This window comes from Brienomyrus brachyistius, chromosome 5 (genome assembly GCF_023856365.1).
Source record: "Brienomyrus brachyistius isolate T26 chromosome 5, BBRACH_0.4, whole genome shotgun sequence".
Classification (NCBI taxonomy): Eukaryota; Metazoa; Chordata; class Actinopteri; order Osteoglossiformes; family Mormyridae; genus Brienomyrus; species Brienomyrus brachyistius.
Window position 1 is genome coordinate 19330074 of NC_064537.1, and position 22143 is coordinate 19352216.

The window sequence follows — 22143 nt, forward strand, 5'->3', positions numbered from 1 at the left end:
AAGTAATCAAGCTGTCTCACGTTGTCTTCGCACATTGTGTGAGTTAATGCCTGGTTCCTACAGCTTTGCCATATGCCACACTTTTGTTTTGTATTGATATAGCGCAATCTTCGGATAATGAGATGGAAGAATTCAGAAAAATATGACATGAGGAAAATATGCAGAGCTCTCACAGGAGAAAAGCACTCTCCCCTTAAGTGTTTAACTTTGAAATCAAAATTTTGTAATTACTAATTCAATTACTGGATTGACCAATCTTTGCATGACATTGCAAGGACTATTAGCAATTCTTGCAAAAAGCCATATTTTAATGTTGTAACAATTAGTGTTCATTAGTGCGAATGGCTAAAAGCTTGATAAATACTGTCTACATCATTACATACTGTATAAGAAAAGCAGCAGGGAATTGTGGTTATATAGTGGAGGCATCTTACATTTTGGTCAAATATTGGCCGCTGTTGTGGCCAGAGTCTCATTAGCTAGTGATATAATGGATGTGAGAGCAGTAGGTGATGGGGATTTTGTATTTTGTCCTGTTATTTAACATGACCACTTCCCAACTCAAATCCATCACTGAGGTATACTATTCTGCCAGCAGTGTTTAGTGAATTTTCCGGATGTCTTCTTGTGCAAACAAACAAATCAGCGATTACATGATGTGATGTGGGGCTATTGAAGTTCCCATAATGGACTGATATGTGAAACATATTTGGACCATATTCCTTTTGGTAATGGTGTTCTCGGTTCCTATATCTCTCGTTTAAATCCTTAACCATAGTAAGAGTGTAATCTAATATAGGTGGGGAAAGTACCATTTGAATAGCCATACTTAATTATTAATATAACATGAGATACACGACATATCTATCTTATACAGTCATTAAAGCTTCAGTATCAGTTGGTGTCTGCTTCTCATAACCAGTGGTGGTCACAGCTAAACAAAACCTTATCTTAACTGCTAATGCACCAACTGCAAAGTTTAATTTGATAACACTAAACTGATAAACTGCAAATAAATAAATAAATTAGTGGAAGCTAACGATAATGGCATGGTTTTTGGCTCTGAAATTCTACTATGTTGCAGCTTAGACACAGAGCTTTCCAACCCGGTGGAGCATGCCAACATCAAATGATGATCAAGGTTTACACAACAATGAAATTAAACATTAGTCAACAATCAACATACAGTTTATTTAATGCAAACTTGTAGACTCAGTAAACCGCGCTTTCAGTCGTGCACGTGGAGAAGTGATGCAAATTTTGTGAAATGTTTTGGTGCACATGGCTGCAGGTGTATACCAGAAGTGTTTATCAATATGTGTACTTGACTGTACTTGTGTACCATTGAATACCATTTCAAAGATTCCTTCAAATTTGGTCTACAAATGTGTCCGCATCTTGCCAAGTCACAAAGGATCCACCTGACGGATCCTTCACAGCTCAGCATATCCCAGCATTCACTGGGCAAAGGTAAAATGGGCATGTTCCGGCAAAGCAATAGGATACACTCAATTGTAAGGGTGGGAAGAGCTGCTGATGCAAATAGGAAATTATCCATAGACCAGATCATCTCATTTGACGACCCCTTTTGGTCGACCTTCGAAGAACGCAGGACCGATCACAGTTGTTATGGTCTGAGTAGCCGCGATGGGTAGTTACATTTCTGGGAAGGTGCAGGTCAGGTTGTGGCATAGGCTACAGTGCAGCATAGGTGGTTATGACGTACCTATGATGTTGATTCAGCACAGAAGTATAAATCAGCCTTTAAGACTGTCACGCTGTAAACCAGCTGAACTGCACGGGTACACTGTGCCGCTTAGCTGCTGTTGCATTGAGCAATCATGTCTTGTGTTTACGTGTGATCAGCCAACAGACTTTTTCGGTCTTGCTCACAACAGACACGAATAAATATGCAGGATGTTAGGGTTTACAAATGTTTTTGACTCTACCTGTGAAAAAAATGTTGGTGGATTTAGCGGAACTACATTTAGAAAAAGCTAACCGGTCATAGCTTTCCAGGTTAGTGTAAATGCTAATCCGCTAGAAAACCTAGCTTCGCTAATTAGTGGTTAGTGGATTAGCAAAAACTCTGCCGCACAACCCACCTTTTTTTTAACAAACAGATTCATTTCATGCCACGGATATTCAGTATGGAGAGAAGTACCCTCATTTCCATCCCAATCTGAATGCCATCGTTAAACTATACTCTTAAATCGCACTTTGCCACTACCTCTGACACTCAAAGGCACCATTATTTATTTATTTGCCACACAAGCAGCTTGTTTCTCCTTTTTTGTCTATTACCTAACTTTATTGCAAAAAAAAGCTATTTTGTCACGGTGTTGTTGTGGTAATATTGTGTTTCTTATGTGTTATTTGACCGAAGGCACATTTTCATCCAAACACACCATTTGAATAGACAAGAATAAATATTGGCGAGAATTTTAACCACACCTTCCTGCGCTAACCCCAAAACAGACACAACAATCTCAATATCGAAAATCCTGTCCCCCAGCATAGAGAAGTAATTAGGTTCTTACGTTTACAGTCTAGTATAATTATATTGAACCCACATATAAAGTAATCTCTGCTGAAGATTGTCATACAGTGGAACAATCAAAAAGGAGGAGAGTGATATTGGGTAATGATAGACATTCCTAGTCAATCACCCTCTTTGCAGTAATGACTTTAATTGGCATAGTTACCTTACATCCCTAAAGTGTCTATTCGCCGAGCCTCATAATAATTTTCAATCTTCTGTGTACGTACACAGGATCTGTCAATTGTCATACAGTACAATAAGGTCCTGGAAGACATCAAGGTGTAAGAAGCCTACTTTCATTTTCATAATGATGTCATACACTTCCAGATGGCAGGCGAACCTAAAAAAAAAAAAAAAACAGCTGTCAGTTTATGGAAGCAATTTGCAAAAGTGTGAAACACATAATGCTTGAAAGGAATTATGTTCGATATGTGTGCAAAAAATATTGTTTAGCAAGACCCTGTATGGGTATGGCTTAGTTTTATTATTGCTATTTTTCATACCTTTAGATGTGCATAGTACATATTTTCTCAGAATGGTTCATTCTAACCCCCCCAGAAGGTAAATGTCAATAAATACAACGGTATTCTGGGTGATCATGTTAATCTTGCTCAGGGGAGTTTTACCTACACAACATGTTCTGAGGGCAGAAAGAAAAATGACTGGTTCAGAGTGATAACAATCAGATTGTAAAGGAGGTGGGTCCAAGCAACTGGACAAAGTGGGACCAACCAATCAGATGTCTTGGTCCTCCCTAATTTAGTCGTTTGGACCCACCTCCTCTACAGTCTCATTGGTTATCTCTCTGAACCAATCATTTTTTTTGTCAACACTTGTGAGTAAGTAAAACTCCCATGAGCATTAATCCTTTTGGGGGCAGTATGTGGCTCCCCTGCTTAGGCTGCCGTGCCTGTGAATGTAAGGTCACTGCTTCCAATCCTGGGGTCAGCTGAGTGATTCTATCCAAAGCCCCGGGCTCCCAGTGGCTTTCTCAAAATGTAAGCTGCTTCGGCTAAATAAATGAAATGTAATTCTTGCACTATTCTGAATCAAGATTCAAAATCGCGAATTAGACACATGCTTACCCATGTTCAGTTTTTGCATAAAACTTTTCAAAATTAAAAAATATCTTAATATTTATATGTGAATGTTGTTATCACTTTAAAACAGCTAGATGAAACATGACATGTCAAAGAGTGTTACCTCATTTATGTTCTTTTATATTTAGTGGTATTTGGGAAATTAGTGTTACAGTAATTAGTTATTCCGAGTGGTTTTCTATTATTAGCAGGCTTTAATGTAGACAATGAACAAAACTAATGGTATCATTATGTTTTAATTACTATAATCAGTTTCATAAAACAGTTTTCACAATTCTGAAACTGACATTACAAAAAAGTCGACATTTATTTATAATGTGGCATACAGTTTATACACTGCATAAAAAATGCATAGCTTTTTCAAACTATTTTGTTGAATAATTGCCTTTATTGATAACAATGTCTTTTTTTCTGACGTGTTTCTGTACACATATTTAGCCTTCAATGTTGGTCAACATGCATAATATCATAATTTGATTCAACAATGACAGCCAGACCGGAATATATTAGTGCTCATATGTGAAAATAACACCATTTATAATTGGAAGTGAAGCTAACGTTCCTGTAAACCCACAAGTGGGTATTGTACTGGCAATGCAAATGTTTGAGGATTTGAGTGTCTGACAGCACACGTGGACTGTGACCCTTAGCTCTTCTATACGTTTCTTTGGATGCAAGCATTAAAAAAATGTACAAGTGAAAGTAGAATTCGACTGACTGCTGGTCATTTCGTTGTACTTCCTTGGGTCTTTCCCTCCTGAACCAGCCATATGACACGTTTGTGCAAAAGGGACCTAGAGCTCATCCATGTCAATTATATAGAAATATTTAAGCTTAAATTGAGCACCAGTGTTGTGGGAGCAGTTTTCAGCACATTAACAGCCAATCCTACCACACCTGCCATCATATGATTATTTTCTTAGTTACCAGTAGGCCTTCCTAACGTTCTTGTAGTCTTATTACTCAAGAAGGCTATTCATGCACATTAAAGACTCTTCCTCTGAAGTTTCACTAACCGAAACTGAGGTCAAAAATGGACAAATGGTTGAATGTAAGCAACTAGTAAGTAATGTGTTAATCTGTTTGGTACAAATTTTAAAAACATCATTAAATATTGTGCCCTTTTTCAGAGGTGACACCTTCCAACTTATATCTGTTTATCTGGGTCAGAGTTACCTGGAGCCTATCCCAGGCAGCACAGGGCATAAGGCAGTGCTGCACCCTGGAAGGGATACCAGCCCAGGACACACGCAGGGGGCAAATTAGAGACACCGATGACCGTCCCTGCATGTCTCTTGGACTGCAGGTGGAAACTGGAGATCCCGGAGGAAGGCCATATGACCCAGGGAGACTGTCCAAACTCAACACATACAGGGGGAATTCACTGGTGTCAGGCAACACTGTATATAACATGCTAATAGAAAACATATTACGGGATATTGTTTTGCTCTTCTGTTGGCTTTAATTAAGAAACTTAAAAAGTGATGCTGTAGCTGTTTTTGTTTCCATTATTAAATTACTAATAAAACAGTATTTTATTAATACTATATCTACCTGCTTGACTTGTACCATTGAATTTTTGATTTTGCTTATTTTTTTAAATTTTGTTGATTACTTTTGATTAATGAATTAACAAGTGAGAAAATTACTGTGTTGGACCATACAGACGCTCCAGCCCCTGCATCCCTGACCAGGATAAACAATTAGAGGATGGATGGATGGATGGATGGACCAACCCCACTGCAACTATCAGTTGATGCCAAAGTGCATTAAGCATTAAAAATAATCTGCTCAGACAATATTCAAATGTATGTAAATAATTTTGATTGACTTTTTTGTTATATTATTACTGTATATTGTAATGTGCTATCATAAATTAGTTTTCCTTATTTTCTTATTTTGGAATTTTCAACATTTTTATAATTCATGTTCATATAATTTCCCCATATTGAGATAAACAGTATTTGAACAAAATAATTCTGGCATTTTCTTTGCATAATCGGATTTGAAACCTGTCTTAGAATAGTCAGTAAGCATGAGGATATGGATGGCTGACATGCATTGTTAAATGGCCAGTTTATTCCTGCGGCCCTTAGATGTACTTTTGGCCAGCAGACGCTGCCTACTTAAGCCCACGGCTGCCGAGTGCCCGGGTGAGCAAGTGCTCATTGACATTCACAGGACTGCCTCTCCGATTTAGCAGCAGGCCGCCACAGGAAGAATGTGGGAAACAGCTGAAATGTAACATTTCCCTGCTAATGCCTGGGGCCTTGGGATGCCCTGGAGACCAGCCATGGTCATGTTTAAACACCTAAAAGAGAACCACAACTTGACCCAACAAGGTCCACTGGGACCGTCTATTTTAATTGGTAGGAAAACACTGACTGACTGACTTTTAGGTGCATAAAGGTTTTTTCAAAACTCCAGGCAGACAGATCTAAGTCTCGCCAGTTTCCCAACTAGACTGTTTTTTAGAGAAATTAATTTGACAGACACCACCGACTGATCAGCTGTGGTGGAAAAGTGTTTCCATCTGTGTCCTGCGAGTTACTTTTGTACATTTCTCCAATATTACCTGCTGATTTTGTAGCAATCTGCCAGGGCAGTATTTTAAACTTTACTTCACCAGATAAGGTCAGCTGACAACCAGCCACATATTATTACTGTTTTGCTTAGCTGGCTTTTTCTTTTAAACACACATGGTTTTCTATATGTACTTATGCCTTGACATTATACTGAAGAAGTTCAAGTTAAACTTAAGGTTACAGCAGGGAAGGTCATTTGCAAAAAAAAAAACTTGTATTGTACAAGTAACAAATACTTGTGTGCCCACAGTTATCTATTAACAGTGTAGAGAGTTGTTAGTTTATCTTTGGACTATAAAAGGAAACCTACCCAGGCACAGATAACATGCCAACTCAGGGCAGCATGATATGGGGACAGAACCAAACCAATAACCATGGACCTCTGTGACTTCAATACCATCTACCACTGCAGCATCCCACACTGCTGCTTCCAAGGAAAATAGCACTGCTGATGTTCCCTGGTGGTCCTCACCCCTCACCCCTCACCAGCATGCTCTCATTCTCTTCACTCTACTATCTTACCAGGGACCTTCGATTAATTTCTTACTTGTTCTGAATTGACAGAGATACTGAACAGGTACTTACTAAAAATGCTACAGACTAAACAATCAACAATCAATAATCAATAATTAGATGGACGGACCTAATCTAAAGAAATTACTACTTGAGTCAGTACATTTCTTAGCTTGTCCTCAGGATATGAACAGTTAGTCTGTTCTTACTTGCCCCACTCTGAATTAAAGACAACAATTCAGACTAATCACAAAAAAAAAAAAAATTCTCACCTACGGTATGTGAAAAAGAATGCCAGTCATAAAAACAGTAGAGACTCGTTTCGCTCTGTAGTATTTGACACAATAAGGTAATCAGGCAGACAGGCCTCAATTGGTCGTTTTTTAACAAAATAATGTGATTATGATATGTTCAGGTGGGTTTAAGCCAATCAGCATTCAGAATCAAACAATTTTACAATCAGCTGTATGCAATGTGAAAACACCATACACTATTTTTTCAGAATTCCCTTAGGTTTTTTTTTATATGCAGGTGTGGAATTTTGCTTATCAGTGGTTCCACAAAAATGCGAAAAGGGCGACTAAAATTCACTTAGCTGGGCATCTTTGTGACACATGAGAGAAACCTTAAAATATGGCATACTGTATATACATATTTATAATCACGGATGTCGTGTCCACAATGAATATAAGATGTATCAATCTAACACAGTGGCATCCAGGAACAGGCTGGCTGACATCTGCAGGCAGAGTCACGGCGGGTGCAGACCTGGACAGACAGTAAATGGGGTAGTGAAGATTAGCACCCAAAACTGCAGCTTCCAAGACGGAGAACCTAAACCAGCCATGAAAAGAAAGACACCCCTAGTTGTGTCTGGAGAGAGATTTGGGTGGGGTTGGGGTGTATTCACAGCCCGGACAGACAGTTAAATACCCAAGACAGTAGACTGTATGACTGTGAGGGCAGAATGTGTAGGTGGCAAAACCACGTGACCCAGACATCCAACAGGACAAGATGCTTGAGGGAAGAGCAGGTGGCCCGGCACTCCGTGCAACCAACAGGGAACAGGAGCCATGGCTGATGGGAATGGAAAAATCAAGACTGCCAAGCAAGTTCAATGCCTTGATCTGCCAGCATTGCATCCCGCTGTAAGTCCTTTTTGGCTTTTGCTGGTTTATCATTTCTCTCTCACTACTGTCGAGAGCTTTAAAAGGAAGATCAGATACTCCCTTCATGGGTGGTTGGGACTACTATGAAGTCTGAGCAGCGCAGTTTTGTACAGACAGAAGAATGAGTTATGGCTTCCCTGACTGACCAATCACGATGAGCTGTGCTGCAATTCAGAAACTCACCTGACATCAATCTCTTCATGGCTAGGATAGCACTGAGGACTGGGAGAAGGTGGAGGGCACAGGATATGGTGTCTAGGCTGAGTTGTATGGTGAGATCAGTGGTATCTGGATGGGCTTACTACAACAAAGCAGAAGATATGAAAAGGCACCAACTGGTCCAGGAGGCATTATGAACAAGTGTGGAAATGGTGCATCCCAGCAGAACAGTAGGAATGCATCAGTGGGGGTGCATGGACTGGATGGAAGCAAGCAAGGAACTGAATGATGTCTTAGTCAGAGTTCCTGGAGGCTAATCTACTCCACATTAAGTTCCTGATCCAGTCTGTCTATGGTGATGTGCCCAGCAGAGCCAATCAAAGTAAAGCCGAGACACCCATTATACCAAGGACGTGTATCCCTGGGTTACAACCAGGTCCTGAAAGTAATAGCAGATGCCATCAGCAAGGGGATCAAGTACTGCCATCCAACAAAGATTATATCTGACTCCAGGTAAAAAGGTCTTTGCTCTTGTCTGGGCAGGGAAAAGCCACAGCTGCAGTCAAAAGCAACGTTTGGGTTCCTTCCAGCATGGGACTGGTATCTGAAGGTTGGTACTTAGTGGGCAGGTGCTGGACGCGAGGCCAGTAGGTGCAGTCTTTGTCTGAGGCAGGCTCTCTACAGTATAAGCTCCATAGCATCACAGGTTTGGTCAGCAGGAAGGCCATCATTACAACGGCTGCAGAGAGAGCCTGATGATCATTGTGGATCAGGAGCAGCGATCTGTGGACCACACAGCCAACCAAGATACAAGCTGGGGTCTAATCATCCCTGGCTGAGTCACCTGAGTGATGGTTGCTGAAAGACCAGGACCAGAAACAGTCGATCAGCAACGGTACTCTAAGTGCATTGCAAGATGTATGAATGAACTTTGTCAGAGAAAATATAAGAATGGAGTTATGTAATGTTAATTCCTTTAACTTTGCTTTTCTCATCCATTTGTAGATGCGTGTGAAAAATTGAGAGCCCTGCAGTTGGTTGTCTGTTAGAATATTCTGAGATGTAAACAAATGAAAAAAGCTAAAAGCACTTTCACATAAATAAATAAATGTGCATTCTATTCCATTCCATCTTTTCTGTAAGTTGAATATACAGCCTTTAATCCATAATTTGACTTTTGTTCAATTCATGTTATCGCAGAATGAAAGACTGCACTCTTTTGCTTAAGTACGTACAGTAATATTAAACAGAATATGAACAATAAAATGAAAAATACAAAAAGCTTCAACTTCAGTAATTATACAGAGAGGTTAGTTATATATTGGCATTCCATCCAGAATGTGCTCCAGTCTTGTGTCTTTTTCTCCTAAGACCATAGAAAATGGTCCTCTGTGGTGAACGTACCTTTATTGCACTTTACCCATAGACCAGTTGTGAATTTAAGAGGAGATTGTGGGCTTTCTGATGATGTCACCTACTGTATGTCAGAGTGTGTGCTGCAGTATTTAACTGTACATGCCAAACAACATTTATAGGAAGCAAAAACCAAGCTAGATGTTTGTTTGAATAAAGCCTTTTTAGTATATTATTGATGTTTTTTTCTCATTCAATAAACATTTCATTATCACTATCATAACTTTTATTTAAAAATGTTTTTAATGAGAATTATCAGCTTATTTTGTTAACTGTAGTAGACATTGTGATACTACCCACAGATTTTTGCATACTAATGAAATATTTTGTAAGAAACAGATCACAGAGGAAGCAGAGAATATTGTGGTAACAAATCACTTAGGATGATTCACTTTAACTTATGAGGAAAATGCAGGTAAAGGGGGCAAGGCAAGGGAAGAAGTATCTCAAATGAAGATGCAGGCACTTCATCTGAGGATGATGCCATAGATATAGATGAAGATGCAGCAGGGCTTTATCCACTGTGAAATGTGACAAATGACAAACCTTCTGAAAAATATTACAAATAAACTACATTTCAAAAAAGAGTATAAACAGAGTAATGGATAAGGGTAGGTATGTAGTAAAGTTTTATCTTCTCTATATATGCAACAGGAATAAAACAACAGCAGTTTTATCCTATGAGATCTTTTGAGTGTTTCTTTTTTTTTTTTGCCTTACCGAAATATTTTCTTATTCACAAAAGATTCAAGTCCATTCCTCAGGTACTGTACCTCCTCATGTTGATGATGACCCTGCACTGTTTACCAGCTAAAGTCCAATTCTGTATTTTAAGCAGCACATTGATGACAATTTCCTGAGGACGTGTTAGGATTCATACATCAGCATGAGGTCCTTCAGGAAATTCTCTGAATATCACGCCCAAGGAGGCTTCCTTTCTCGCGGTGTACCAAGTCTGCTTGGAATACCCAAAGCCTGAAATGTAATTGTCCAAAAAAGAGAGTGCCCATTATAGTCAATGGTAAGAGATTTTTACACTGAGAACCAAGCTGAAAGTAATTAATGATTTAGATGCTGCTGAGGAAAGAAAGACTTACTTTTGATTTTGAAGTGTATCCGGGAAAGAATGTATTCAGAAGACATAAAAAAGAACAGGGTTTTTGTGCATCAGCAGTCCTTTGCTTGGCACAAACTTCTGCAAGAGGGAGGTAGCCCGTTTTTACTTCACATCAGTCAGGCTCCTTGATATGTCGCTGGAAAAGGGGCTTCCAACAACAGGAATAATGAAAGCGTGACTTCCAAAAGAATGCAAGCTTATTGGAGACAAAGTTTTGTCTCAAAATCGAAGAAGTTCATCCGAGATGGTGGCAAGAGGCTCTATCTATCTATCTATCTATCTGTCTGTCTGTCTGTCTGTCTGTCTGTCTGTCTGTCTGTCTGTCTGTCACCCCTGTGGAAAAAACGGGGTACTACACTGAGGTGTAGTGGTATGCTAGCGCCAACACAGGGTGCCCCAAACAATTCACTAGGGTAGAGCGATAGGTGCGAGAGGGATATAGTTTATTACATCTACATGCAAGCATAAAAAACCAGCAGTCCACCTGGAATAAGAACAATTTGAGCTCCGGTGAGTTAAACACGTTCCGCTAGGTCATGTAAGCCATATTAGGGAGAGTAATGTTAGGTGAGTGATGTTAGCCTGCATTTTTCCTCATATGAAAACCAGTTAGAGCATGGAAACGCCTGAAGTTCGCGTTGTATTCGGGAGTAATTATGTGTAATGACGATGATAGTGCTAAAGATGGCTAACCAAGCTGCTTAGCTATCACTGCATGTCAGCTGGGTAGCGGAGCGATTAAGCGTACTGCTGCTAAGCGTAGCCTCTACTGTATCTGGGTACTATTAAGGCTTTTCGATCTAAATTGGCAAGGCTGGTGATAAAGCCATGTTAAGATACTGTATCTAAAAGGGATATGTTGCTGCAAAAAGGACTGGAAGGAAAGTAATTTATATACCTGCACGTTTATTAAAATACTAAGCTCTATCTGGATGTAAACTATTCATCTCATAATGGAAATACATGTTATAAATAATTTGAGTTATAACACTAAATGTTGCTATAATGTATTCCGCCTCATAATAATTGAATGCTTCTTTATTTTTGGTCGTACAGATTGTAAGATGTGTGGAAATACAAGAAGTCTCATGTTAGAGCAGAAAACGGAATCCTTATTCTTTTGCACTACTTGTGTAGACTGGTTTTTATTTTGGAACCACCTGCTGGAAGCTGAAAGATGTAGGTGGCGAGCCAAGCCCAGCAAGACTGAGGACAACCTCCTGAAGAGTTTGATCTGCACGATTTCTTCACCCGTCTAGACTGCAGATAAGATTCATTCTCTCTGCCATTTGCTGCACATGTAGGAAGGGATATAATGGTTTACAGCCAGTACACACCCAGACTGGGACAGGGGTCTGCGTCGGCTCGCCTGGCTAAGTAAAGGACTGAACCAGGGAGAGGGATATATTCTTTTAATTTCTTTTATCATTTATTTTTCTAAGAGCTCATCCTTTTCTTATGCACAAAGTTACTAACTGCTGTTAAATGCAAGGCAATAAAAGTGTCCACTGTTCAAGCCAGTCAGCTCCCTTCTTGAGCTGAGTTGTAGGACACCTCTCTTCAACCTAGGAACCTGCAGAGGTGGTGACGCCTCCATGCATGTAGGTGTGGGATCAGGGGTGCTATCTATCTATCTATCTATCTATCTATCTATCTATCTATCTGTCTGTCTGTCTGTCTGTCTGTCTGTCTGTCTGTCTGTCTGTCTGTCTGTCTGTCTGTCTGTCTGTCATATGAATTGAGGATTCATAAATAATGGACCTGTTGGGTCAGATGATCCAAGCAATTCGCTCAGATGACTGTTGTTCCTGTAATTATTAAAGGATTCGTCGTCCTTCTGCCTCACCTTGACTGGGATGTTCTCTTGCTAAAGCAATGCCTATAACATATTGTGGTGGTCAGTCAATGTGTTTATGGCCTTACATTGCAAAGACAAGGCTTCACAATGGACAACATTCATCTTTAGCAGTGGAACCAATTTTGTATTCTCCGGCTGTGTGTAATTCTTCCATTAGAACCAAAAGTGGTAATTTCTTTGGCTGTCACAGTCAGGTATAAGTTCATGCCTAAAAAGCCTGCCGTTACATTCTCCGTCACTGTCATCTGCTTGCTGTACATATTGCCCTTTTCACCCAACTTCTTGTAAATCAGCCTCAGATAACATTGTCCATTCATTGGTGTTGCAGGGTGATCATGCCTACGATGCTGGAGAAGACTAGAGACAGTACGCTGAGGCCAGCTGAGCACATCAGGTCATTTATCTACAGCACAACTCATCGATTTAGTGGTCTGACCATTTCCATAACTGGTTCCAGGGAATCGTCTTAATATGCAAACATTAAATACCATGATTACCAAAATATAAATTGATGTATATACAAATTAATAGGTGTATTTACTGGATATCATGACACTTTGCATATTCACATAGTTGTAATGAAGTCTTTCACCACATCATCATAAACCCTCATCTTCTGAACTGAACCTTTATCGAGCTATTAGTTGTGAAATGTAATATGACACAATTTGGGGCACAATAATGAAAACTCACCACTCTGACAGACGCAGGAACATGCTGCCAGGCGATGGCGCTGATAACAATGAATAATAATGTATATTTTCTTATCATTTACTTATCATTTATGACGTTTATTTTGATGCATCACACATATGGGACTCCAGGAACAAAACCAGAGGAATTGCAAACCTAACTACAGACTGGGGGGGGGGGGGGGGGACAAGTGTATCATTCGGAAGAATCAGTTCACTGGAGAAGATACTTGATCAGCATTACTTGAATTGCAATTTTTTCCTGCTCAGTGTCTGGTAAATCAGGAAAAAAAACAAAACTGTTAAGGTTGTCAGTATAAGTAGCAAGTTACTGAATCCACTTATGTTTTGGAAATTTTTAATAACGGCATCCTACGCACCCAAAGTACTTCACATTGATCAATATGCAGAACAGGAGATTGTGGCCAAGATCACAAATGTGTACTGAAATATAATTAATGCTGTTGTAACAAAGATAAGGTTAATAATGAAATAATTGTTTGTTTATTACACATTAAATGGCTATGACTCCACCTCACAGACTGGTTCCATCAGATAAAGACAGGCAGTGATAAATAAAGACGTATTATAACAATGTTTATCGACAACAGGTCCCCCCACCACTGAAAATTAGCTTATCATAAGCATATGTATAATGTGACTAATTGCAGAAAAAGTGCACTTTTTATTTCTCTCAGTATTGAATGAAATGTTTGAATGGCTGATCAGGTTGTATACATGCTGCATTACATTATTTTCTGTAGTGTCTTATAGTTATGAGTCTTATTATGAATCGTTATACTGCAGATTTTAGCCTATTATTTTCCATGCAACATATTACTTGCCAAAAAGAATTAGAGGTGGGTACTCGAGTCACTGTCCTGCGACTCGGACTCAAGTCACAAATTTGTTGAGTTGTGACTTAACAAAACTGACAGAAAAGACTTGGATTGTTAATAGATAGATAGATTTTTTCATAACACAATAATAATTTTATTATTTCAGTGCATATTAATTCCCTGCTGTCTGCATTTTCAGTTAATGCAAGGTCTTCTGAGATAGTTTGTTGGAAAGATGCATCATTCCCTGCATAAACACGGATGTAAAAACTGTGTGAGGACATCTGTGAGTGGACTCTCTCTTTTCAACCTATCACTGCCTATAAAGAACGTATCCTACAATGTACTGTGGCAGGCTTTTGGTCTTTTAATTACTAAACATAGAAAAAAACATAGGAAGGGACTCAAGTTACATGACTTGCAACTCGCCTTGGACTTGTGGCTTGACAGTAAAAACAATGAAAAGACTTGACTCAAATGACTTAAGACTTGACTCTTGACTCGCCAAGGAATGACTTGGTTCCATCCCTGCCAAGAACTAAAACAAATTCCACACTTAATAACAGCTTTTCATTGATTTGTGGATGGATATTTGTAAATCGGGATCTTTATCAACCATTACAACTTCAAAATAGTAACTACAGGTCATCGTCGACTGATGCAACTTATGACTGATCGGCACTGCGACCATTTCAAGACCGCACATGTGGACACAATTACATTGCATCTGTCAGCGTGAGTGTTTGACAGTTTCCTCCCCAACTGTTGGCAGCAATGAACTAAGAAAATGGTGGTTCAAAAGGTTGAAAACACCAAACACCTACAATGTTCATTATGATTATTGTACTGAATTAATACTCAGCACACATTATAGGAACAAATAACCATTTTAATTTCACTATTATCTAGATGGTTGTTTACCCTTTTAGCCTGACCTATTCACTGTACATGGTCTACGATTTTTTTATTATGATTGTAGTTACATTTTTTGTGTTCCCTGTACGTTTAAAGTTCTGTATTTTACTATTGGTCTCCTATGGCAGTCTAATAGTAGAGCGTTTACCGCAGGTAATGAATTTCACCTAGTTTCGTTGACCCTGATTTACATAAATTGTTTAATAACACAATAATTCAAATGATTTTTAATGGTCAAACCAGTCTCCACTGGTGAAAGAGACCATTCCCTAAAGGGATTTACATCCTTTAGACCTTTATATCCTCTCACCCAATACTACTGTAAATTAACAGTAGATTTACAGAATACATTCTGCACTCCTGTGACCCAGAGCCAAACTATTTTATGTGCTTAGTTATATTATTTTAGAATTATTTTTACAATAATTTCCATTCTATTATCAAACTAACTGCACGTCAACCTTAACCTCATTTTATCACCCTAGACCAGTGTTTATAACCTGTTTCTGCAAAAATGTGGACTGTCTGGTGGTCCTCAAGGACTGGGTTAGGAAACTCTACGCTAGACAAAGACTCATCCCTGGTCAGGATGTGTTGCCATGCCATTGGCTGTTGATCAGACACAATGACAATTTAAATTATTACCTTATGACCCTGACAGATTACTCTCTTCCAGAGCGGCAGGTGATAGAAATTGTACTTCTGGTTTGGCGGCTTGATGCATGGTGATGCATTCAAGGCTGAAAGTGTTCCTCATAATTCATGCCTCTTGCATGAACATCCACATCAATCACGTAAATCAAATGCGTTCGGACATTAGTTTGTGAAGTGTGAGCAAAATGGCCATCATGCTGTCTCTTGGAAATCTGGAATGAAGCACCTTCTACCTGCTGCCAACAGACATATATGAAATATTTACTTACCTTATCCCGCTAAAATCAATGCAACTCAGCCCTGAACTTTATTCAGGGCGGTATCAATTATTAATCATCACTGCAAAGCTTCCTGCATGAAATGGGTTGAATGACAGTTCAAAGAGAACATGCTATTTAGTGAAACATCAATGAATGTAGAAACATATACTGCAGTTAAAATAGTTTAAAGCCCATTGAACTGACTGTTTTCTTTTACCTTGACTTTATTATCCTTAAACCAATTTGTAAAACTTGGTTGTTGCTTCTTTGACGGCGGGTAGGCTGTCCATGTCATTGCCAAACATTGGCCAAACGTTTCTTCAGTGGACCTGAAAATACAGTGAATACAGTATAGTGATTCAATTATCAATCCTACATAAAGTTTACAAGCAGGCTACATAACGAAAACGTATAAATAATATCATTCCCTACATTTTTACAATTGCAGATCCATTACCTTTTCTAATAATTTTTTTGGATGCTTTTTTAAAAGAAATTCTTGAATTTTCAAAGAAATATGACTTGAGGAAGTGGGTTTTTGTTGAGACCTCAGTGGTTTAATGACATTTCATGATAGAGTTTTATTTGGAGTGTATATTTTAGACCCCTTAGTATGACTGTATAATGTATATGCTATTCTAGGAAGAGGTCATTCTTTTTCATGTGTGATACTGTGATATATCTAATCATCTTCACACATCATGCAAATTTCAGAGTGTGGCTTTTAATAAAATACCTCTAAAGTATGATATTTTATGATATTCTGCAGTCCTTTGTTTTTTCTTAATAAAGAATAATATCGGTATCTTTCTAAAAATGTAATTGTTTTCTAAGGCAGTGTTGAAACAGTGTAATTTTTATAATAAATATCTTAGATTTATTACCTCATTAGCAATATCCTGGTAAAGCCACTGTGTCAATTAGTATGCTATGCAAAGTATTCTTCTGTACATGTCAGTGTAATTCAAGGCAATTCAGTTGGTGACTCTAGGCAATGTACTTTGTTATTAATTAGCAATGGGCAGTGTAGCTTGAATTATTTGTGTATAAATGTGTTTCAGTACAAATGATTGCACTACAAATTCAGACGTCTTTCAGTTAAGATTTTTCAGTCATGCATGTTTCTCTTCACTGAAAAGTGGCTTGAAGTTCTGCACTATCAAAAAAAAATACTTGTTGCAATTGCTGATGTAAGAGAATTTGATTGAGATATCTATTTTATCTACAGCAATCAATTTCAAATCAACTGGTTTATTCTAGCTCTTGCACTCTAATGGTATTGATCCATGCAATATTAGAGGAGTTAACTTTGTAACCGTAGTGTCTTTGTGTGTGTGCGCTCCAGGTAGGCATTACATTGTGGGGACCACATGTTATTTTGACGCTATGGGGACCATTTTTTTTCCAGTTCCCACAAAGGGAAATTCAATTTTGCAAAAATCTGTGGGTGTAACCAGAAAACTAAAAACGTCAGAATACTTGTACAGTATTTTGTTTCGTTACTTATGGTTAAGGTTCGGGCTAGGTAGGGGCTAAGGCTGTCATTGTTGGATTAGGGCTTTGCTAATAGAAATAAATGGGCGGACCCCACAAAGATATGAGTACAGTACAGGTCTGTGTGTGTCTGTGTATTTTGGGGGGGATTTTACGTGGGATTTCTTCCCTCTATCTTTAAAACACTTATCCTGGGATAGGTGCATATTTCAGCAGTAAATTTTTACCCACATAAACAAATACAGCTGTATATAAACATAACCTTTACACTGAGAAAAGGCCGCTATCCCTCAAACCCACTACCAGAAGACATCTACCCACATGATATTTCTCACATTCCATCACATTCTGGAACAAACCATGATAACACTTTACATAAGGCCATATTTTTAGCAATTTATAAACACATTCATAACAAATAATAATGCATTCATAAATTACTCAATCATACAGCTTTATAAACAATGCTATAAATATCTATCATAACACATTATAGCCATGTATATTATGCATAATGAATGCTTTATGAGACCTCATCTATAATGTACTATATAAACCTCCATAATGTGTTATACCTGTAATGGTTGGTATAAACATTAATGATGCTTTATATTGCATCATGAAGGTATCCATAGAGGAGCTTCATAAGGCAGCCATAATGCATAATAAACATGGCTATAATATGCCTTTTTTATAAATATTTATAGCCATGTTTATAATCCTTTATGGATGCATTATAATGTATTATGAATGAGTTCATGAATTCCTAAAAACATGGCCTTAAGTGTCACCCAACATTCACTGTAAATATGTTTCTTAAACAAACTTGTATAATTTATGAAATAAAAATGTAATAACGTCCAACAAATACAACTTCAAACTTTAGAATCAGAAAATATTGTTTTCCTTTAATAACATGATGCATATCTATTTTAACTATAATGCATTGTAAATAGCGTTATTCAATAAGCAGCCTTAAATTAGTAATACACACATTCAAAGGATTTTGTCTGGCGGTAATGTATATCAAACTTCTATATCAGTGGTTTTCTGCCTTTCTTTGACTTTTTGTCCCTGTGGACTAGCTGAGGGACGACAATTGGGATGTAACATGGGTTTGGAAAAAAGGAATAAGGAACAATGTTCTGGTAGATATTAGAAAATAAAACAGGTTTCAGGTTTAAAATGGGCTACACTGATATTCATTTTCTCCAAGGTAAATACAATGTGTAATACTGATGGAAAAGTATAGGTGGAGTGAATGAATGTGCCTGTTGCTCCACCCGGTAGTACTATAATCACACATCCACCCATCCATACATCCATCCATCCTTGGCCTGTCCTTGGGACCTCCTACCTTGCAGATTATATTATAAGTGTATTATAGACATAACTAAATGCAAAAACAGAAAATTTTCAGTTGTTTTGCTCAGGTTACACATACATTTAGGTCACTTTCCTGAGCAGTTATGCCTCTATAAATAGGCATATTTCCCTGCATAATTAGGAGATATGGTTCAGAATATTAGGTGTATAAATTGATGTCAGATTTTATTGCTTGGTAGAAACTGTACAAATCAGCATGTCATATATTTGGTTACACTTTACATGAACTGCACTTTCATAAAGCATTCATTATGCATTAATAGAACATTCAGTGCACCTTCATAATGCATTCATAATGCATTTATAGAACACTCATAGTCAGAGTGTATCTATACCTTAACATCGTAAAATACCTTAACAGCTTTAATATACATTAATAACAAACATTATCAGATATTAAGGTATACTTACATGCTTCTTATGAATGCTCTATAAATGCATTATGTAGGGGCACTGAATGTTCTATGAATGCATTATAAAGGCACCATGAAGGTGCAGGTAATGTGAAGCGTTATATATTTTTCCCTTAAAATGGTAGTTTTTACGTTACCAAGCATTGCACAAATATTTTCAAATGAAATTACTGTAGTATTTTGGTACTTGCACCATCTTACCATGCTTCTGCTACACTGGCCTCACCTGAATAAATATGTATGGTATAGTGACAATCAATGAAATTGTATATGCAACATGCAAACTAGCACATTTTGAAAACTATTAACGCTGAAAATTTGATTTATTCTTTGGATTGATTTCTTTTAGCATTGTATAATTACTGATTTTTCATGTTTGTTTTACAGTTGCTCGCAAGGAAGTTTAATTACTTTAATATCAATTTAATTAGGGGAGCATATGCCTAGATTTAAATCACTGGTGTTTGACAGTATGTCTTTTGAAGTTAATAGTTAATGAATGCAGGAAAAGACTGAGGTTAAATTTCCGTCCTTTTAATCTTGCCATGTGATCATCCACCCTGGCTGAGCTATAAACCAATATAAACAGATGGTGACACCACAGTGCATCTGGACTCAGGACAGCATGCTCTAGATCAAGAATTCCCAGTTCATCATACATTAAAAATTTGTAGATATACACCTTGAGTTGGACTTTTTAAAATAAAAATCAGAAATGTCTAATACCTTTCTACCCCAAATATTTTAAGTGATAGCACAATATGAAGCAGGTTTATGTAGTGAAAATTTAAGTATTATTATGGGATTTTGTTAATTGTTGACTAACTGCACTATATATGTCAGGTGGCCACATGAAATTACTCAGAAAGCAGAACAAAGCACGGCATTCCAACCCTTTAAGAATGCCGACCTGTAGCGCAACGAATACAGATTAGTACATAAGAGTTGAAATAAATAGCAAACACAACTGAAAGCACACAAGCACAACATTAAATTGCCGCTCACAGCAGGATGGCCATTCCGCCCTCTGCGCTTCCACACTCCAATCCCAGATAACGGGACAATAATGCGAGCACTGACATGGCTCCTCCCTGGGCAGCCTTCCACGGAAAAGGTAAACGCCCCTAGCACCTCCAGCCAGCATGCCACCTGCCCCTCTAGCCTCCAGAATCCCAGCTGCTATGGCAGGGACGAGTGGTCTGTTCCCAGCAGGAAGGCATGGCCATACAGGAACGCCGAAAATGTCAAACCGCCATTACACTTCCAGCATGTTTCCGCCTGCTGGGTATTAATTATGCTAAGGCATGGGTGGTGCCAAAATAAGACACCACCCTTTCTCTGTCTTAGGTCAGACAGGAAATCCCACACCCCTGCATGGTCAAACATACTGTATAAATACATTCTGAATTAAAACCACAACACTAAGAGTAAATTTAATTTCACGATGCTTTGGTTTGAAATGAATGACATTAAATGTAAATATCAAATGGAATCCTACAGTACCAAATTCCTTATTTGTGTGCTATTCGTGTTAGTCCTGTATACTACATCCAGTGTTCACATTATATCTGTATTAAAACTGAACAAAAGAGATATTTTTTTTGTCTTGTATTAGTACTGGAAATTACATGTGTTTAAAAGTTTTGTTTGCTAGTTCTGCCTTATCCAATTCTAGGATTGGACCCAGCCCCCGGTGAGATGCACAACGTCATAGTAATCAATTACTGTTGCATTTCCCCTAGGTCCTAGTGCTCAAATCTTGGTCTTATTAGATACAATGTTATGTTTTAATGGATTTAAAGCATGAGTGGAGCATGATGTTTGCACTTGGGAGGGCAAAAAAAAAAATCTTGCTTACCCTAAGTGTTAACTCACATATCTGATGCACACATAACATATTATTTTGACTGCCTATAGTGTTTCAACAAACAGCTTATGCAAAGGTGCCATGACAGAATACAATTATAATCTCACAACACATCAATTTACTGAGCCTTGATGACAAACAACTGCATCCGAACAATTAACCAAAACAACAGCTGCTAAATCTGTGCATAATAACTTCTGTCAGCTACCTAGGTAAAATGCTTAACACTAAGGGTGTGACGTTTGTGAATAATTTGTTCTCGCTAAAGAAGTCCGTTACAGGAACTATATACACTGAAATTCACTTCCCTGCTCAGATTTGTTCTTTTCGTTCTTCCGCTTGTCTTCAGAAATGTGACTTGAAAGCTTCTTTCCTCCTTGACTATGACCAATGAGAGCCAGTGATGCATGTGAGGGTGAACTCTAAGTGAGCATGTGGCTGGCTGGAAACTGAAACTGAAAGTGAATGCATATGCCTCTTAAGTACAAACAAGAAGTGTGAACGAGCGACTCCCTCTCTTGATGACTTGAGCAAGTGAGTGGGTGAAGGAGAGACTCTGATCGGCTCCCTCTTGGTCATTACTGAATGAGAGACCCAAAGGAGTGACCAGGTTGCTGAGTGAGTGGGTGAATGAGAGAGTCTCTCAGTCACTCATACAGGTCTTCTGGTCTTTCGTTCTTGGTCTGTACAGGATGCTGAAGGAGTGAACGACATGATAAGTGAATGGGTCAACGAGAGAGTTTCTCAGTCACTCTCTTAGGTCTCTCATTCTCGTTCTGAACGAGAAACTGGAAAGAGTGAGCGAGTTGGTTGTACCATCTACTGCTTATGCAGTGACCTCCCGTATGCTGCAATTGGATTTTAGAAATGCGACATTTTCATGATTTAAAACAATTTTAACCAAGGTTCGTTAGCATTTGGTCAGATTAGCTCACAATGTGATGACCTGTTTGGTTTGTGTTTTTAACAAGAGTAGCTAAAGTACAATGTTACCAAAACTTAGACTATAATTCAATATCAAAATTATTTTTCTCATATGACTTACTGGTGGGGCCGCATGGTGGTGCAGTGGTTAGCACTGTTGCCTCACACCTCTGGGACCCGATTTCGAGTCTCCGCCTGGGTTACATGTGTGGAGTTTGCATGTTCTCCCCATGTCGTCGTGGG

At 38.4% G+C, this 22143-nt stretch overlaps 2 long non-coding RNA genes across 2 annotated transcripts in view; one reads left to right on the forward strand and one right to left on the reverse strand.

Moving 5' to 3' along the window:
* Positions 1 to 5613, forward strand: part of LOC125742675 (uncharacterized) — a 52199-nt gene extending 46586 nt beyond the window's left edge. Inside the window, exon 3 of the long non-coding RNA XR_007398165.1 lies at positions 4949 to 5613. This is a non-coding gene — a long non-coding RNA (uncharacterized LOC125742675). The remainder of the gene's footprint in view (positions 1 to 4948) is intronic.
* LOC125742676 (uncharacterized) lies at positions 885 to 20324 on the reverse strand. Its single transcript, XR_007398167.1, has 3 exons — positions 20115 to 20324; positions 16034 to 16145; positions 885 to 2882 (listed from the first exon to the last, which is right to left on the reverse strand). It is a non-coding gene; the product is annotated as an uncharacterized LOC125742676 (long non-coding RNA).
* Between the last annotated feature and the right edge of the window lie 1819 nt (positions 20325 to 22143).